The following is a 20,553-nucleotide window of genomic DNA, read 5'->3' as shown; positions in this document are numbered from 1 at the left end:
TATGCCTGGGGGTAACAAAAGGGGGGTGTTAGCAGATTTAGACAAATTTGATGCTGTATAATTACACCAAGCACTAGCATTTCGGAAAATGGGATGAATAGGAGAGACATCCCATACTTTGAACTGGTTTTTGCCTGTATAATTGAATTTCACACAAAAGTCCATCCTTATTGACCCTAAAAGTTCAATTTCTTGAGGTTCCAAAGCAGCAAGCGGAAGCTGGGGAGTCCATATGTCCCAGCATTCTGTTATATTTTGAGATACATTTCTAGGTGGGAACAGTGCCTCGTGCCCAGTAACGGTCAAAAGCCTGGCAATGCTAACTTCTTTTTCTAAGCAAAACTCACACCAGCGTCCAGCAAGTGTAGCCCGACGCCACCATTTTTTCGCACAAGTATAACATTCACACAAAACCCAAGGGTCACAATTTTTGCATAAACCACAGGCAATTTCTGCAATGGACAGTTCTCGATACTTATTCATGTAATTTCTCCTTCGATGGTGGCATTTGGTTCCTCCAGCGTTGTTTTTTCTCCGGGTAATTCTTCTGTTTGCTGTCCAGAAGTCTGGTTGGAGCACTCCGGTCCCTCTCCCTTGATAAATAACGGGAGCAACTATTTTCTTTGCAATTTGTAAGTCTCCCTCTTTCAGAGCTTGTCGTCTAATATTTGCCCACACATCATGAGGATCGGGAGGATAAAGCTGCGGCTCCTCCTCTGGGTCCACTGGTCCTGGATCAAAAGGATCATCCTCTGGGGGGTACCCCGTGGCATACACCTCTAGCGGCGCAATGGATTTTTGACCCTCCGATGATAACGGGGGTATCGCAGAAGAGTCTTCCTCTCTCTGCTTTGTCTTTGTGACTTTTTTCCTGGGCTTTTAAAGTCTCAAAAATAGCCCTCCACCATGGAAGCATGCGCTGTGCCTCGGCATTCCCCGTAGTTGCCGCATCCCATAGTTTCACCTCCACATCATCCCAAAGTTCCCGCGTAAAAATAGTAGATGCAGTTACGGTGGGTATTTTTACTTGTACCCATTTAAGCATTGCTTTAAGATCATGTCCGGAAATATTCTTTCCATGCTTTTGAAGAAGAGCTTTCATAAGCTCATATACGTCTCTCTCAGGGGAAGACGTTTGATTCCCCATGTTTCCCACAGCTCACCTCTCTACTCCGGAGGGATTTCAGGCCGGCCGGCTCCTGCTTCCTTTCAGCAGCTCATTCAACGTTCTGTGGGACTCGCAGCATGCCACGCAGATAGGTGGTTCTTAATCCCGCATCACGTCGGGGTCACCAATTTGCCGCGATTGAGAGACGGAGACCCGGCTTGATGCAAGTCAGGATCTACTTTATTGATTACAACAGTCATTTTTATATCTTTAGACAAACAATGAGCAGTATGTGCCTTAAGTTGATTGGTACAACAGCTAATCACCTAATACATATTACAAAAGCTGAGCTCATGATTGGTTAGCAATTAAGCAACAAAATTCATTATTACATCTCCTTTCTCCCGGCCCCCTCCGCATATCCCTTGGCCACTGCATCCTGCTATTGTGCGACTGACAAGGGCTCGCTAGCCTTGCTCCTTATCAGTACAGAGCCTTTCACGCTGAGTTGTTCATATCTTGTGCAACTCTCAGCTTACAAGGTCTAGCACATCCTTCCTTATCAGTTGAAACTCACTAGGAGTCCTTCTAAGAGAGATTAAGTCACCCCCGTCACCGTGCCTTTTTTTTTTTCCCTTTCTTTTTTGACTCATCGGCAACTTCACTTTCACTAGAACTCACTTTCCTAGATACACACAGGTGACAGACATAGAGACCTACCTACATTTTCTCAAGCCTTAGTATAGCCGAGGCTTCATCACCCTATACGTCCCAAGTTGAGTATTTTTGCTAAAGAGCACAGCAACACATCTGTCCTTGTGAACTGCCTTGTTGCAAAAAAGGAATCACTTTTTCCAGGCCGTTGCTCCGAACGGGCAAGATCTTTTAAAACCGCAGCTGTGCCACCAAACCCGCTCAGGGTCCCTCCTAGCTTTTGACCGCCCTGAGATTTAACAGGCACACGCTCCATTCCATCTTCCAACAGCAAAAATACGTTAATGCTCTCGGACCCAGAGTGCAACCCTACAGATGTCCACGCACGCACCCTGCCGTTTTGATGAGGAGCCACCGAGCATCCCTGCGAGCACAGCTGCACGTGCCAGATCGGTTTCCCCTACGCCGCGAGTTACCGGTTTCGGTGAACGTAGTTTCTGACGCTTTAAACCGAAAACCGTATCTCGACGCTTCGCCACAGTAGAAACAACCCATCGCCAGAATGCTACAAAAACGCAGTAACACCAATTGCAAACCCACAGCAGCAACAGCTCCAGAAATATTTAGACCAGGAACAAGGGAGAAAAACAAAACAGCTTCATCTCACGCACAGGGGAGCGGCAGGCAGAGAAAAGGGTCAGCATTCTGAGCCCCTTACAGAAAACGGGCATTCTCCTTCCATTCCTCAGCCCGTCCGTGAAGGTCTAAATACCGCAACACTACTACGGCAACGTCGAGAGTAGGGAACAGCAGCCCTGCCGCTGGACTTGCCATTGACCCATGCTATTTACGTAGCAGGACGCGTACGCAGACGGACACCCTAACCTAACCCTAACCGCTAACCCTAACCCCTAATGCTAACCCCCAACGGCCCTAATGCTGTGACTAGCCATAACCCTAAGCACCTAACCCTAAGCCTAATGGTATGGCTAACCCTAAGCCCCTAAGCCTAAGCCTAATGGTATGGGTAACACGACACGGTAACCCTAAGCCTATCAGTCTTTTCCACATTCCTCACTGCCATTATGTCCGTTGCTGCACATCCAGAAGTTTTCCTCCCCAAGGTTATGTTACCTTCACAATCCCTGTTCTCAAGTAGAAAACGAGTTCGCTCTGCTTCTCTTCACAGATTGTTCACTTCCACACCTAGGCACAAAAACAAAAATTGAAAAATATCATTACATCACAAACTACAAAGAGCACCCAAATATTTTACAAACACACCAAGGAAAAATACGGTTACACTCACGCACTTCACAACCCTGGCCTACTCCATGCTGGCCATCTAGTCCAACTCCCCCCACCCTTCACCCGCAAAATCCTCAACTATCTTCCAATGACCATCCGCTGACCAACATAATTCCCTGCGCTAATTGGCAATTACCATGTTCCAGGGGAGCGCCATGCCCGGGAGCCTTGAAAAAAATCCTCCTGCCTGCCAAAACCCCGGCCCGAGCCTGACCCCCATCCGAACATTGGCAATGAACATCGCCTCACAGAGCGGCCAGGACTGCAGAAAAAAAAAAAACAAACCAAACCTGACTGGGGGGGGGGGGGGAAATCCCCCAGCTAGGGTAGTTTTTTTTTTTCTAATTTTTTTTTTTTCAATTCTAATTCCCTAGAAAACATCTCACCTGTACAACCTGAAAGGAGAAAAACATTAAAAAGTCAAAACACATAACCCTACAAGGTTACACACATTCACAACACACTACCCATTGACATCGCATGCACACCGGCCCTCGCTCTCAACTCATCCATCCAACAGCCTGCCACCCTCAAGGGGCCATTGCCCTGTGTCTGCAGCACCAGGGGTCTCAAAAATCACCCTGCCTGCCAAAACCCCAGCCTGAGCCGGACCCCCATATGAACACTGGCCATGAACATCGCCTCACAGAGCGGCCAGGACTGGGGGGGCGGGGGGGGGAAATCCCCTGGTTGGGGATTTTTTATTCTAATTGTATTTTATTTTTTCCTAATTGCCTAACAAACATCTCTACATCCACCCTGCAAGAGACCACTGAAAAGCTAAACCACGTAACCCCACAAAGTTACGCACATTCACAACACACCACTCATTCAGATCACGCGCATACTAGCCCTCACTCTCAACTAACCCATCCCACAGCCAAAGGGTGTCAAGGGGCCATCGCCCCTTACTTGCAGCACCCGGGGCCTCAAAAATCACCCTGCCTGCAGACCCCCCGGCCCCAGCCCAACCTCCTTCCAAGCTCCCCACAAACTACCCTTCCGTTACAGCAACGCTTCAACACACACCATCTGCACCATACACAGATTTTCAACCAGATACTTAGCTTCCATAGTGGCACTTGTCACAGTCCAACCTCCGTAGCAGCCACATCGCCTAAACACAAGGTTCCTTCAAACGCCTCGTGGCCCGTGATCACCTGCAAAACCAACACACAAAACTCTTGAATATGCACTTCACCCTCAGCATAAAAAGAAATCTTCCACAGCTCCAAACACCTGCTTCTCACCGATTCCAAAAACAAAAACCTCAATGCCTTAACCATTTATAGAAGCTTACCACAAAGTGTCCACATAAACAATATTAACACCCACGCCCAATTACTGTCTTACTATATTCTACCTCACAATCTACTTGCAATCCACTCCCCTACTGGCACGCAATGTCTCAAAAATCTTTTAATCCTCAACGCTAGCAATCTAGACATATCAACATTTCACCCATAGACTCTTATCGCTGTTCCACCTACCCCTGACTCTACAGCCCCGGGCAGAGCAGCTCCAAGCCAAGTGCACCCATGCACAGACCAACACAACACAGAACACTACAGACAAGGCGATTCAAAAAGAGAGAGAAAACTCTCAGCAAGAAGAATGACCCCCGGGCGGGAGGTGCCATCCAGCAAATTGACCTACAGCGCCCAAAAACACGAAGCGAGGAGGCTCTACAACAGCCCCAAAGAAGAAGAAGCAAAAGTAACGGCCCGTTACAAGATGGTACTGTCAAAACCAAGATGATGGATGCACAAGAAGCCTGTCGTCAAGACCTAGGAACATCAAGGTGCAGGGAAGAGCTCCCAGTCCAAGACAACACACGGCTAGAGAGCAGAGCTGCCAAAGCAGCCCAGAAGAGCGCCGCAAAAGAGGACGAGCGGGAACCTTCCAACACCAATCCACGCTTTAGAGCTCTGAGCGCAAGAAAAGAAGCACCCGACTGGCACAGTGCCGACGAGTAAGGGCATTCAAGACCCTAGGGACGGTGCCCAAAGCACAAGCCACGCTCCCTGAGCGCAATGACTGATAATGGCATTGAGGTCCGAGGAAGGTCTAAGCACAGAAGACAGACTACACAAACTACACACCACCACAGACACAGGCTGGAACTGCCCTGCCTGGCACACGCTGGTCTCGGGCTGAAAAGCAACCCAATCCCTTCATCTGCCCAAACAGGACTGCTCCTGGACAGCCCTGCCCTCCGACTCTCACTTTAAAACCCCTCACGGCAATTCCCAGCTTTGTCCCTTCCTCCCAGCCGCTCCCCAGCCCGGGTCCCTCAACTTAGCTTTCAGAGGCCCAACAATACGAATCCATCCTCCGCAAAAATCACGTGGGCCAACTGGGACAATCTGGCAGTCGCCAGGTTCCTCTTCATCATCTGCAGTGAAGACAAAAAAAAGGCAAAAAAATCAGAAGAGGCAGTAAGTAACCCATCAGCCAACACCAACTACTTTCCCAACCCCCCACTTAATCACACACACCCCACAGCATTATGCTTACCTGCTCATTCCAGAGTCAGACCCTGCGGCCATCATCACTCATGGTACCTGAGACAGCAAGACACACAAAATTAATATAGCAGTCGTGAGACTCACCAGGCCCATTCTCCTCCTCCGTAATCCACAGCTCACCTTGAACACTCATCCCATTCCAAAGGTGGCCCGCACAGCGCCTGCAAAACAGAAGGTAAACGCTTAACCGAGCAACCACCTAATACTTCGATATTCAACACTGGCTCAGCCCACAACCACCTCACCTTCTCAGGCTGCTCATCAGCCTGTGACTTCACCCCTCCGAGGCTGCGTGCACCACCTGCAAAAAATCAAAGCAGAAGATGCATGCTGAGAGGCCGCCCGAAACCTCAGCCTGCCCAGACCGATTCCCAACTCTCTCTCCTTTACCTTGGCCGCTCAACTACCCTGCTCCGTCATCGAGAGCTTGCCACGTTAAAGCACGTGTACTACCTACAAAAAACAAACAAGGCATGCTTCCAACTTTGCCAACAATGCGACACCTCCAAAGGAACGGTTCCTTTAACCCAGTAGCCACGGCTCACCTTGCCCAAGACACCTCCGGTGCCGACGGCCCGCTTCGCTCCTTGCTTCGCACCTTCCAAATAAAAGAAAAAAAGAACCCCATCAGCTAGTCATAGAGCCACCGGCCGCATCTTCCCTCCGACTCCACTCACAGACCCACCTCCTTACGGCGCTCCGCTCCCCTCCTCCGTCGCTCTGGGGCACGCATCTTGTCTCTCCGCATCTGAAAAAAAACCCATATTGAACGAGTCAGCCTGGATGCAGAGCAAGAGCCTAACAACTCCAGAGATCTTGATTCCATCTAGGAATACCAGTACTCCAGCTACAACCAGCCATTTTTAAAAAAACAAAAACCAAAACCAACAAAAAAACCAGGGCCAAACTTTAAGCCCATCACATGCGAGCCTCAACACCTTAGAGGCTCAAATCCACTTCGCCACCCCTCAACAGCCTCTGCCACAAGCCTACAATCATTGCCATAAAGAAATCTCAGCGTTGCTGTCCACACAGCCCACCAATACCTACTCGATCCCAGATGACTGTACGACCCTTGCCTAAACAATTAAGGCAAATCAACATTTCACCCATAGACTCTTATCGCTGTTCCACCTACCCCGACTCTACGGCCCCGGGCAGAGCAGCTCCAAGCCAAACACACCTGTGCACAGATCAACACAAGTTAGAACAGTACAGATGAGGTGATTCACACAGAAGACTCTCGGCAAGAAGAATGACTCCCGGGCGGGAGGTACCGTCCGGCAAGATGACCTACAGGGTCCAAAACACTGAGGCGAGGAGGCTGTACGGCAGACCCCCGAGGAGTCCAACGTAACGGCCTGTTACAAGATGGTACTGTCAAAACCGAGATGACGGATGCGCCAGAAGCCCGTCATCAAGACCTAGGAACGTCAAGATGTGGGGAAGAACTCCCGGTCCGAGAAAACGGACGGCTAGAGAGCGGAGCTGCCAAAGCGGCCCCAAAGAACGCCGCAAAAAGAACCGACTGGAATCTGCCGAGACCGATCCGTGCTTTAGAGCTCCGAACGCAAGAAAAGAAGCGCCCGATTGGCACCGGGCCGATGAGTAAGAGCATTCGAGACCCTAGGGACGGCGCCTAAAGCGCGTGCCGTGCTCCCCCGGCACAAAGCGCGACGAGGACATTGAGATCTGAGGAAGGTCTAAGCCACGGAGGACAGACTACACAAACCGCGCACCACCACAGACACGGGCCGGAACCGCCCTGCCCGGCACACGCTGGTCTCGTGCTGAAGAGCAACCCGCTCCCTTTGCCTGCGCAAAGGTGACTGCTTTGAGACAGTCCTCTCTCCTGCGCTAACTGTAAAACCCCTCCTGGCAATTCCCAGCTTCGTCCCTTCCTCCCAGCCGCTCCCCAGCCCGGGTCCCTCAACTTATCTTTCAGAGGGCCAAGAACACGAATCCATCCTCCACAAAACCACACGGACTAACCGGGATGTTCCTCAAGGGGACACATTGCTCTTCAACATCTGCAATGAAACAAACAAACAAACAAACAAAAAACTCAAATCAGAAAGGGGAGTAAGCATCCCGCTGGCCAACGCCAACTACTTCCCCAACTCCCCCCTCCTCACAAGTCCCACCGGGTTCACTTCCCCACTCATTTCAGAGTCAGACCCTGCAGCCGTCGTCACTTGTGGTACCTAAGGTACCAAGAGACACCAACTTAGTGTGGCACTCATGAGAAGTCATCAGCCCCACGCTCCTCCTCACTAATCCACAGCTCACCTCAAACGCTCATCCAATTCAAAGATAGCCCACACAACGCCTCCAGAACAGAAGGCAAATGCTTAACCGAGCAGCCCCATAACACTTACCTATTCAACACCGACCCGGCCGACGACCGCCTCACCTTCTCAGACCCCTCACCGGCACGCAGCTTTGTAGGAGACCTTATAGCAGACTTCACGGTACGTAAAGGGTGCCTATAAGAAACCTGCAGAGGGACTTTTTACAAGGGTGTACAGCAATAGGACAAGGCGGTAACGACTTCAGTCCTGAAGAGGGTACGTTTAGTTTAGGCATTAGGAAGACGTTTCTCACTAGGGGTGGCGAGGCACTGGAACGCGTTGCCCAGAGAACCTGCGGATGCTCCCTCCCTGGAAGCATTCAAGGCCAGGTCAGATGGGGCTTTGAGCAACCTGGTCTCATGGAAGGTGTCCCTACCCATTGCGGGGCGGGGGAAGGGGGTGGAACTAGAGGATCTTTATGGTGCCTTCCAACCCAAACCATTCTACGATTCTATGACATCCAAATCCACCTGCAAAACTCTTCTGAGAAGGGCTGGTGAACCCTCCTCCCTTTCCCCAGCAGTCCCAAAACTTTAGAAACCCCTTTTCTTCTCCTCAACTGTCAGGAAAGGAACCCCACTGCTTCCTGACACCTCCTGCCCTCGATTCACACCCCTGAACCCCCTTCAGTGGCTACTCCTCAGGAGCCGCTCTTCTGAGCCACATCCCAGATTCTGGGGGCACCTCCTAACCTACAGCTTCCCAGACACTCTGAGCTCTGCTACATGCCCACAAAATAAAGTCAAGTCCCAAGGCCTGTAATCTACAAGGGGCCTGCCACAAGCTGCAAAGGTTCTAGGAACAATGTGGCATTCTGCGGGCAACGAGGAAAGGCATCCCAAACCCTGAAGGGCACTGTGCCTCACGGCCCTTCTGCTTGCTTCAGAAATACTAAAACTCCATATACAGATGCATACAAGACACTCACCCTAACCCCTGCTAAACAATGTCACCATCGGTCCCGTTAAGAGAGATATCAGCAACTTACACAGCATACAGCAGAACGGGTGAAAAAAACAAGGTTCCTTTTTCAATAAAGTTGGGAATTCCAGGAAAACACAATGCATGAAGAATTTAAAAAAAAAAAAAAAACAACAACAAACAATGCATACTATTAAACCATCTTTCTACCCCTGAACACTCAAAACAAAATTACTGACCTGAAGAAAAGAAAGGAAAGGAAAAAAAAAAAGCTGCATACAAGTGTTACTTGCTACCACACATGCTGCTGAACCTTGACTGGTCCTGAAGCTCTTACCTCAGGCAGACACCTCTTCCCAAACAGCTGAGCCAGCTCCAAAGCTGCAAAGGACTCAAGGAAGAGCTAAGCACCAACACCAGAGAAACCCAGAAGCACAATGAGCTCCCTCAGCAGAGGCTGTGGCTCAAATACCCCGAGCCTCCGCCCACCAGCCTTAGTGCAATCACCTGGGAAAGGGGAAGGGCAAACCACCAGAAGTTATAAAGTCAGCTGGAAGAGCAGCAGCATTGTTCTCACCTGCCTTAAATTTACAGCAAATGAGACCCTGAACAGAGAAAGCAACACTTACTGGCAACGACAATACCTGCTCCTGTACTACAGCTACAACTATTGCATCAGCAACGTGACCAGGTAAGGAGTTCAACTTAATTTTTCTGAGGCATAGACAGAAAAAGATACGTGTGTCTCTAAACAAGGTAGGAAATTAGCTCGTTAAATGCAAAAACAATGTAGTTATTAAAATCACAACAGTCTCCGGCGAGACCAGCAGACGCAATGGTAAGTTGGCAGCTAAGCACTAGATTGAGGTGGACTGGGAGGTTCCCCAGGCCCAGGAGCCCCAGGGAAGAGCAGAGGGACAGCGCAGAGCCAGCAGCTCTCGCGAGAGAGGCTGACGCGGCATGGGCATTGCCAGGGGCAAGCGCGGAAGATTTAAATGGCCCTGAGGAGCACCAGCAACCGGGAACCTGGCAAACAGGGCGTGGTGTGTCAGAAAGGTGTGCCGTGGTGTGGCAGTTTGCGCGGCAGTTTGTGCAGGTAGGGCGCAGCACCCCCCCTTCCCAGCTCGAGAAGGCTTACTGAAGTGGTGGGCATCGGTCTCAGAAGGAAATGGCTACCACCCGATATGGCTACCACTCGGGTGAAAGCTGTTGCTAGGAAAAACGTGGCAACGCGGACAGAGCTCCCACGTAAACGTGTAGCTGTCCAGGTCTCTGGCTGCAGGGAGTGGCTGAGTCTATCACTGAGTCAATGTAGATCAGGGTGTAGGTGAAGCCCTATCCAGGGAGGCACCTAGGCTCAGTCGGGCAGCCCCACGCATTCTCACAGCCTCTGAAAAAAGAAAAAGGAGGGTAATTGTCGTAGGCGACTCCCTTCTGAGGGGGACAGAGGGCCCAATATGCAGTCCTGACCCATCCCACAGGGAAGTCTGCTGCCTCCCTGGGGCCCAGTTGAAAGACATTACCAGGGAACTCCTGGGTCTGGTTCGGACCTCTGATTATTACCCATTGCTGGTTGTGCAGGTTGGCAGCGATGAGATTGCAGGGAGAAATCCAAAAGGGACTTCAGGGCACAGGGGCGATTAGTGGAAGGAGCACAGGTAGTGTTTTCCTCAATCCCTTAGTGGCAGGGAAATATACTGAAAGGAACAGGAAACCACACCTGGTGATTATGTGGCTCAGAGGCTGGTGCTATCGGTGGCGTTTGGGGTTTTTTGGTCTTGGGGAGGTTTACACGGCACCGGGCTTGCTAGCGACAGATGGTATCCAGCTATCTCAAAGGGGTAAAAGAATCCTCGCTCGTGAGATGGCGGGGCTCATAGAGAGGGCTTTAAACGAGGTTTGAAGGGGGTAAGGGATAAGACTAGGTGCACCAGAGATGAGCCTGGGGGCAGCATGCCGATGTTAGCGGTGGATTCGATAGGCCAGCTCGAATGCATCTATGCCAACGCACGCAGCGTGGGCGATAAACAGGAGGAGCTGGAAGCCATCGTGCAGCAGGATGGATATGACTTAGTCGCCATCATGGAAACACGGTGGGATGACTCCCGTGACCGGAGTGCTGCGAAGGATGGCTATAAGCTCTTCAGAAGGATAGGCAAGGTAGAAGAGGGGGTGGGGTGGCTCTCTATGTTAGGCAGGGTTTGGACTGTACAGAGCTACACGAGTGTGACGACAAGGTGGAGTGCTTATGGGTGAGGATGAGAGGGAAGACCGATAAGGCAGATATTGTGCTGGGAGTCTGTTATAGACTGCCCGAAGGGGTTGAAGAGACGGATGAATCGTTCTACAAGTGGCTGGCAGTAGTCTTAGCAGCATGTGCCCTTGTTCTCGTGGGGGACTTCAACTTTCCAGACGCCTGCGGGAAATATGCCACAGCAGAGAGTAAACAGTCTAGGAGGTTCCTGGAGTGTGTGGAAGATAACTTCCCGACACAGGCGATAGGTGAGCCGGCCAGGGGAGGAGCCTTGCTAGATCTATTGTTTACGAACAGGAAAGGACTGGTGGGAGGTGTGATGGTCGGAGGCCGTCTTGGGCCTAGCGACCGTGAAATGATAGAATTCTCAATTCTTGGTGAGGCAAGGAAGGGGGTTAGCAAAACCACCGCTCTGGACTTCCGGAGGGCAAACTTTGGCCTCTTTGAGGCACTGGTTGAGAGTCCCTTGGGAGACGGTCCTGAAGGGCAAAGGGGTCCAGGAGGGACGGACGTTCTTTAAGAAGGAAATCTTAACAGCTCAGGACCAGGCTATTCCCCTGTGCCGCAAGTCGAATCACCGAGGCAAACGACTGGCCTGGCTGAACGGGGAGCTTTTGCTAGGAGTCAGGAAAAAAAGGAGAGTTTATCATCTCTGGAAGAAAGGGCAAGCCACCTGGGAGGAGTACAGGGATCTTGTTAGGTCATAGAGAAAGGAAATTAGAAAGACAAAAGCTCAGCTAGAACTAAATCTGTCTGCTGTCGTAAGAGACAACAAAAAATGTTTTTACAAATACGTTAAAAGTAAAAAGAATCCCAAGGAGAATATGTACCCTTTAATGGATGCGGAAGGGAACGTTGCCACCAGAGATGAGGAAAAGGCTGAGGTACTTAATGCCTTCTTTGCCTCAGCCTTTAATAGGGAGACCAGTTATCCTCAGGGTACTCTGCATCCTGGGCTGGAAGGTGAGGATGAAGAGCAGGATATACCCCTCCCCCGCCCTTAATCCAGAAGGAAATAGTTAGTGACCTGCTATGCCATCTGGATGCTCACAACTCTATGGGTCCAGATGGAATCCATCCAAGAGTACTGCAGGAATTGGCAGAGGTGCTTCCCAAGCTGGTCTCCATCATCTATCTGAGATCCTGGTCAACGGGGGAGGTCTCAGAGGACTGGAGGCTTGCCAACGTGATGCCCATGTACGAGAACGGTTGGAGGGAGGATCCAGGGAACTATGGGCCTGTCAGCCTGACCTCAGTACCGGCAAAGATTATGGAACGGTTTGTCTTGAGAGCGCTCACGTGGCAAGTCCGGGACAAGCAGGGGATTGGGCCCGGTCAGCGTGGGTTTACGAAAGGCAGGTTCTGCTTGACCAACCTGATCTCCTTCTATGACCAGGTGACCTGCCTGGTGGATGAAGGAAAGGCTATGGATGTTACCTACCTTGACTTCAGCAAGGCCTTTGATAGTGTCTCTCATGGCATACTCCTTGAGAAGCTGTCGTCTCCTGGCTTAGACAAGTGTCCTCTTTGCTGGGTGAAAAACTGGCTGGATGGACGAGCCCAGAAGGTTGTGGTGAATGGGGTTAAATGCGGTTGGCAGCGGCTCGCTAGTGGTGTTCCCCAGGGCTCGGTGTTGGGCCCGGTTCTGCTTAACATCTTTATCGACGATTGGGACGAGGAGATTGAGTGCCCCCTCGGCAAGTTTGCAGACGACACCAAGTTGGGACGCAGGGTCGATCTCCCTGAGGGTAGGGAGGCTCTACAGAGATATCTGGACAGGCTGGATGGATGGGCCGAGGCCAACTGTGTGAAGTTCAACGAGGCCAGGTGCCGGGTCCTGCGCTTCGGTCGTGGCGACCCCGTGCAGTGCTGTGGGCTTGGGGAAGAGTGGCTGGAAAGCTGCCCAGCAGAGAAAGACCTGGGGGTGCTGGTTGGCAGCCGGCTGAATATGAGCCAGTAGTGTGCCCAGGAAGGCCAATGGCATCCTGGCCTGTATCAGAAATAGTGTGGCCGGCAGGAGCAGGGAGGTAATTATTCCCCTGTATTCGGCACTGGTGAGGCCACACCTCGAGTACTGCGTTCAGTTTTGGGCCCCTCGCTACGGGAAAGACATTGAGTTGCTGGAACATGTCTGGAGAAGGGCAACCGAGTTGGTGAGGGGCCTGGAGCGTAAGTCTGATAAGGAACGGCTGAGGGAATTAGGGCGGTTTAGTCTGGAGAAAAGGAGGCTGAGGGGAGACCTTATCACTCTCTACAACTACCTGAAAGGAGATTGTAGCGAGGTGGGTACTGGTCTCTTCTATCAAGTAACTAGAGATAGGACGAGAGAAAATGGCCTGAAGTTGCACCAGGGGAGGTTCAGATTGGGTATCAGAAAAGATTTCTTTACTGAGAGGGTTGTCAGGCATTGGAACAGGCTGCCCCGGGTAGTGATGGAGTCACCATCCCTGGAGGTGTTCAAAACACACGTAGATGTGGCACTTTGGGACATGATTTAGTGGGCACGGTGGTGTTGGGTTGATGGTTGGACTTAATGATCTTAGAGGTCCTTTCCAAATTTCATGATTTGATTCAATGCGATTTGATTCTATTCTAGGGAGCAGAACAGACATGTAGCAAGAAAGGAAAAAAGGAAGGGAGGAAGAACAAAGGGAGAGAGACACAAAGACTGGAAGAAGGACAAAGGAATGGAAGAGGGAAAAAAATAGTGATAGGCTGCAGGACAGAGATGGAGGAGTCCAAAAAAGACACAGGGAGCATGACAGAATGAGAGTGAGAAAAAAGGGACAGAGCAGGACAGCACTGGAGTAACAGACAGCTGTGATTGATAGGCTGTGAGAGAGATATGGAGGAAGAGAGGAAAGAGAAGGGACAGCTAGCTGGAGAGGGGGATACAGTTAGAAAGGATGGAAGAGGGAATGGAGCAGAGAGAAACACAGAAAAGAGAGCAAGAAGAAGCAGGGCAGAGGGCCAGCAATCGAAGAAAAAAGGGACAAGGATGTGGACAGATGGAGAAAAAAGCAGGAGGAACAGATACAACACGATACGATGGGACAGGAAGTAAGAGAGAGCGACAGATGAGAATAATGACAAGAGATAGAGAGAGACTGTGAGAAACACAAGAGGCTGGGGGGAGAGAGAGAGAGAGATTAGGACCCCTGCAGAGAGAGAGAAGACATGAATAAAAAGAGTAGGGAGCACCACAAAGGGTCAGAGAAAGAGAAGAACAGAAAGGACAACGGGGACAGTGAGATACAGAATAACAAAACCCCACATATTATGCACATATTATCCAGTAATCCAGCCCATTTCAGAGTTACACAGTACCTCAGCCCCTCTGAGAAAAGTAACACATGGGCCGAGCCCACTTGGGCGGCGCACCGCTAGCCGAGCCCACTTGGGCGGCGCACCGCTAGCCGAGCCCACTTGGGCGGCGCACCGCTAGCCGAGCCCACTTGGGCGGCGCACCGCTAGCCGAGCCCACTTGGGCGGCGCACCGCTAGCCGAGCCCACTTGGGCGGCGCACCGCTAGCCGAGCCCACTTGGGCGGCGCACCGCTAGCCGAGCCCACTTGGGCGGCGCACCGCTAGCCGAGCCCACTTGGGCGGCGCACCGCTAGCCGAGCCCACTTGGGCGGCGCACCGCTAGCCGAGCCCACTTGGGCGGCGCACCGCTAGCCGAGCCCACTTGGGCGGCGCACCGCTAGCCGAGCCCACTTGGGCGGCGCACCGCTAGCCGAGCCCACTTGGGCGGCGCACCGCTAGCCGAGCCCACTTGGGCGGCGCACCGCTAGCCGAGCCCACTTGGGCGGCGCACCGCTAGCCGAGCCCACTTGGGCGGCGCACCGCTAGCCGAGCCCACTTGGGCGGCGCACCGCTAGCCGAGCCCACTTGGGCGGCGCACCGCTAGCCGAGCCCACTTGGGCGGCGCACCGCTAGCCGAGCCCACTTGGGCGGCGCACCGCTAGCCGAGCCCACTTGGGCGGCGCACCGCTAGCCGAGCCCACTTGGGCGGCGCACCGCTAGCCGAGCCCACTTGGGCGGCGCACCGCTAGCCGAGCCCACTTGGGCGGCGCACCGCTAGCCGAGCCCACTTGGGCGGCGCACCGCTAGCCGAGCCCACTTGGGCGGCGCACCGCTAGCCGAGCCCATTTGGGCGGCGCACCGCTAGCCGAGCCCATTTGGGCGGCGCACCGCTAGCCGAGCCCATTTGGGCGGCGCACCGCTAGCCGAGCCCAGCCCAGCCCATTTCAGAGTTATGTGTTTACAGAGCTCATTTCAAAGTCGTGCAATTACTAGAGCCAGTAACGCACACCCTTTCTATTAACCCACCAGCAGCTACAGTTACCTCGACGTATCTACAACTCTCCCTTCGATGCCTCGTTCTAACAGACACTTTCACTTACTTCAACACCTAAGTTTACCTATTGGCACTAAATGCGCATGCTTCGCTCTACACTTGCCTTTGTGATTGCCATTAGTACAGTGATTCTCACAAGGAGACCTCATTACCTGTCTTTTTTTCATTTTCTTTTTTTTTTTTCCTTCATTTGGTCCATTACTGATTCCACATACATTCAGCTATGTCAGTAGTTACAGTCCAATTCTACAATGTACTTTTTCTACAATATATAGAACACACTTATGGCCTCACTGCTCAAATATTTGACACTATTAGTTTTATTCCTCTTTTAAGCATTATTTTTACAAATACATTTAAACTCCAAAAATTTAGCATTACCTTCAGAAGAAATGCCACTATTTAGGACCTGCAATTCTCTACAGAGCGGTCCTTTCCACATTCCTCGCTCCCGTTACATCTGTCACTGCACGTCCAGAAGTTTTACTCCCTGAGGCGACATTACCTGCACGATCCCCCTTCCCGGGCAGAAACGAGTGAGCTCCGCTCATCTTGACAGACTGGCCGCTTCCACACCTCGGCACAAAAACAGAAATCGAAAAGTATCATTACATCACAAACTACAAAGAGCACCCAAATATTTTACAAACCCACCACAGAAAAATACAGTTACACTTACGCACTTCACAACCCTGGCCTACTCCATGCTGGCCATCTAGTCCAACTCCCCCCACCCTTCGCCTGCAAAATCCTCAACTGTCTTCCAAAGACCATCCACCAAACAACATATTTTCCTGTGCTGACTGGCAATTACCATGTTCCAGGGCAACGCTCCACGGGAATGTCGTTCCCGGGAGCCTTGAAAAAAAAAAAATCGCCCTGCCTGTGAAAACCCAGGCCCGAGCCGGACCCCAGTCCAAACATTGGCAATGAACATTGCCTCATGGAGCAGCTGGGACCGAGGGGGGGGGGGGGGGGGCGGACACCAAAAACCAACCCATATCCCAGCTGGGTTTTTTTTTTATTCTAAGTTGTTGTGGGGTTTTTTTCTAATTCCCTGAGAAACATCTCAACTCTACATCCAATCTGAAAGGAAAAAAACCAAAAAGGCTAAACCACATAACCCTACAACGTTAGACACATTCACAACACACCACTCATTCAGATCATACGCATGCCAGCCCTCACTCTCAACTCATCCGTCCTACCACCCACAGGCCTTGAGAGGCCGTCACCCCGTGCCTGTGGCACTGGGGGCCTCAAAAATTGCCCTGCCTGCAAAAACCCTGGCCCCAGCCCAACCTCATTCCAACCTCCCCACAAACTGCCCTTCCGTTACACCAATGTTTCAACATGCACCATCATCTCCACCATCTGTGCATTTTCAACCTGATACTTAGCTTTCACAGTGCCACATGTCACAGTCCAACCTCCGTAGCAGCCATGTCACCTAAACATAAGGTTCCTTCAAGCACCTCGTGCCCTGTCATCACCTGCAAAAGCAACACACAAAGCTTTTCAATAGACACTTCATCCTTGAGAGAGAAGTCCTCCACTGCTTCCCACCTATTCCAAAAATAACACATCCTCACAGTCAGTGTCCTCCATGACACTTGAAAAAACAGAGCATCACAAACACAGAGCTGTCCCAAAGTTACCGATCACTCCACGACCCATCACGCTGCTACTCAGACCTCAAGGCCTTGACCATTTCTAGAGACTTGCCACAAAGCATCCACATAAACAATATGAACACCATTGCCCAGTTACTGCCTTAGTCTATGCTAGCTCACAGTCCAATTGCGATCCCCTCTACTCCTTGCATGCAAAGAACCCAAAGTCATGAAACCTTCTATGCTGTCTCTACAATGCCATACAATACACACACAAACACAGAGCCATGTAATTCACATGCAAATATAATGCCATACAAGGCAGTACTCTTATCTCAGTCAAGACAAAACAACTCACAGCACTGCCATACCAGACAAAACAGAACGGGGCCAATGCAAGAGACTCTCAGATGACAGTCAATACAAGTACAGACCAAAACAATACAAAACCAATACAGAACCATAGAAGGCAAGGCAGTCTCAGATGGCAGTTGATACAAGTGCAGAGCACTGCAATACAAAACACAATGCAGGGCCATGCAATGCGAGACAGTCTCACGTGACAGTCAATACAAATACAGAACAAAACAACACAAGACAAAGGCAAATACAGACCAATACAATGCAAGAAAACTGCAAAACACAGCAAAGTAAAGCAGTCTCAAAGAGCCACCAGCCGCATCTTCCTTCCGACTCCACTCACGGACCCACCTCCTTACAGTGCTCGGCTGCCTTCCCCCGCCGCTCTGTGGCACGCATCTCGTCCCTCCGCATCTGAAAAAAAAAAAACCAAAAACAACCATATTGAATGAGTCTCCTGGATGCAGAGCAAGAGCTTCACAACTCCAGAGGTCTTGATTCCATCTACAAAGACCATCTGGAGTCCAGCTACAGCCTGCCATTTAAAAAAAAAAAACCAAAAAAAACCCCCACCAACCAAAAAAAAAACAAACCAGGGCCAAACTTTAAGCTCATCACGTGCAAAACTTAACACCTTAGAGAGTCAAATCCGCTTCACTACCCCTCAACAGCCCCTGCCACACAGCTCCAATCGTCTCCATGAAACACTATCGGCATGGCTGTCCACGCAGCCCGCCGATGGCTACTTGAGCCAAGATGACTGTACAACCCTTGCCTAAACGGTCTAGGCACATCAACGTTTCACCCGTAGACTCTTATCGCTGCTCCACCTACCCCTGACTCTACATCCCTAGGCAGAGCAGCTCCAAGCCAAACACACCCATGCGCAGAACATCGCCATGTGGAACGCTACCAATGAGGTGATTCAAAGAGAGAGAAAACTCTCAGCAAGAAGAATGACCCCCAGACTGGAGGCGCCGTCGGGCAAGACGACCTATGGGGCCGCAACCGTGAGGCCCGGAGGTTCTACGGCAGACCCAGAGAAGAGGAGTCGAACAGAACGGCCCGTTACGAGATGGCACTGTCAAAACCCAGACGACAGATGCTCCAGAAGCCTGGCGTCAAGACCTAAGGGTGTCAGGATGTGGGGAAGAAGTCCCAGTCCAAGAAAACGGACAGCTAGAGAGCAGAGCTGCCGATGCAGCCCAGAAGAACGTTGCCAAAGAGGACCGACCGGAACCCCTCGAGACCGATCCATGCTTTAGAGCTCCAAGCGCAAGAAAAGAAGCACCCGACTGGCACAGTACCAATGAGTAAGGGCATTCGAGATGCTAGGGACAGCACCCGAAGCGCATGCCGTGCTCTTCCGGCACAAAGCGCAACGAGGACATCGAGACCCGAGGAAGGTCTAAGCACACAAGACAGACTACACAAACTACACGCCACCACGGACATGGGCTGGAACTGCCCTGCCCGGCACACACAGGTCTCGTGCTGAAAAGCAACCTGCTCCCTTTGGCTGTGCAAAGGCGACTGCTTTGGGACAGCCCTCTCTCCTGCGCTAACTTTAAAACCCCTCCCTGCAATTCCCAGCTTTGTCCCTCTGCTACATGCCCACAAAATAAAGTCAAGTCCCAAGGCTTGTAATCTACAAGGGGCCTGCCACAAGCTGCAAAGGTTCTAGGAACAATGTGGCATTCTGTGGACAATGAGGAAAGGCATCCCAAACCCTGAAGGGCACTGTGCCTCACGGCCCTTCTGCTTTCTTCAGAAATACTAAAACTCCATATACAGATGCATACAAGACGCTCACCCTAATCCCTGCTAAACAAGGTCACCATCGGTCCCGTTAAGAGAAATATCAGCAACTTACACAGCATACAGCAGAACGGGTGAAAAAAACAGGTTCCTTTTTCAATAAAGCTGGGAATTCCAGGAAAACACAATGCATGAAGAATTAAAAAAAAAAACCAAAAAAACCCCACCAAACAATGCATACTATTAAACCATCTTTCTACCCCTGAACACTCAAAACAAAATTACTGACCTGAAAAAAAGAAAGGAAAAAAAAAAAGCTGCATACAAGTATGTCATGGTTTCAGCCCAGCAGGTAACAAAGGGCCATGCAGCCGCTCGCTCGCTCGCTCACTCCTCCCGCCCCCCTCCGGTGAGATAGAGAGGAGACGGAGGAGAGAAAAGGAAAAAAAACTGGAACCTCGAGGGTTGAGATAAAGGCAGTTTACTGGGACAACACAAAAAAAAAAATCACAACAACAGTACTAATGAAAGAGTATACAAAAAGAGCGATGCACAGTGCAACTGCTCACCACCCGGAACCCGACGCTCCACCACTTCCCCCACCGAAAGTCGAGCGCTCCCCCCGGCCCACTCCCCATTTATATACTGAGCGTGATGTCTCATGGAATGGAATAGCTCCTTGGCTAGTTCAGGTCAGCTGCCCCGGCTATGCTCCCAACCGCCCAGGTTCCTGTAAAAATTAACTCTATCCCAGCTGAACCCAAGACAAAGTGACACTTGCTACCACACATGCTGCTGAAACTTGACTGGTCCTGAAGCTCTTACCTCAGCCAGACACCCCTTCCCAAAGGGCTGAGCCAGCTCCAAAGCTGCAAAGGACTCAAGAAAGAGCTGAGCACCAACACCAGAGAAACCCAGGAGCACAATGAGCTCCCCCAGCAGAGGCTGTGGCTCAAATACCCTGAGCCTCCGCCCACCAGCCTTAGTGCAATCACCTGGGAAAGGGGAAGGGCAAACCACCAGAAGTTATAAGAGTCAGCTGGAGGAGCAGCAGCACTGTTCTCACCTGCCTTAAATTTACAGCAAATGAGACCCTGGACAGAGAAAACAACACTTACTGGCGACGACAATACCTGCTCCTGTACTACACGTGACCAGATAAGGAGTTCAACTTAATTTTTCTGAGGCGTAGACAGAAAAAGATACGTGTGTCTCTAAACTAGGTAGGAAATTAGCTCGTTAAATGCAATAACAATGTAGTTATTAAAATCACAACAGAAGAAATGCCACTATTTAGTACCTGCAATTCTCTACGGAGCAGTGTTTTCCACATTCCTCC

Source organism: Buteo buteo, chromosome 9 (assembly GCF_964188355.1).
Source record: "Buteo buteo chromosome 9, bButBut1.hap1.1, whole genome shotgun sequence".
NCBI lineage: Eukaryota > Metazoa > Chordata > Aves > Accipitriformes > Accipitridae > Buteo > Buteo buteo.
This window is presented reverse-complemented; position numbering follows the sequence as displayed.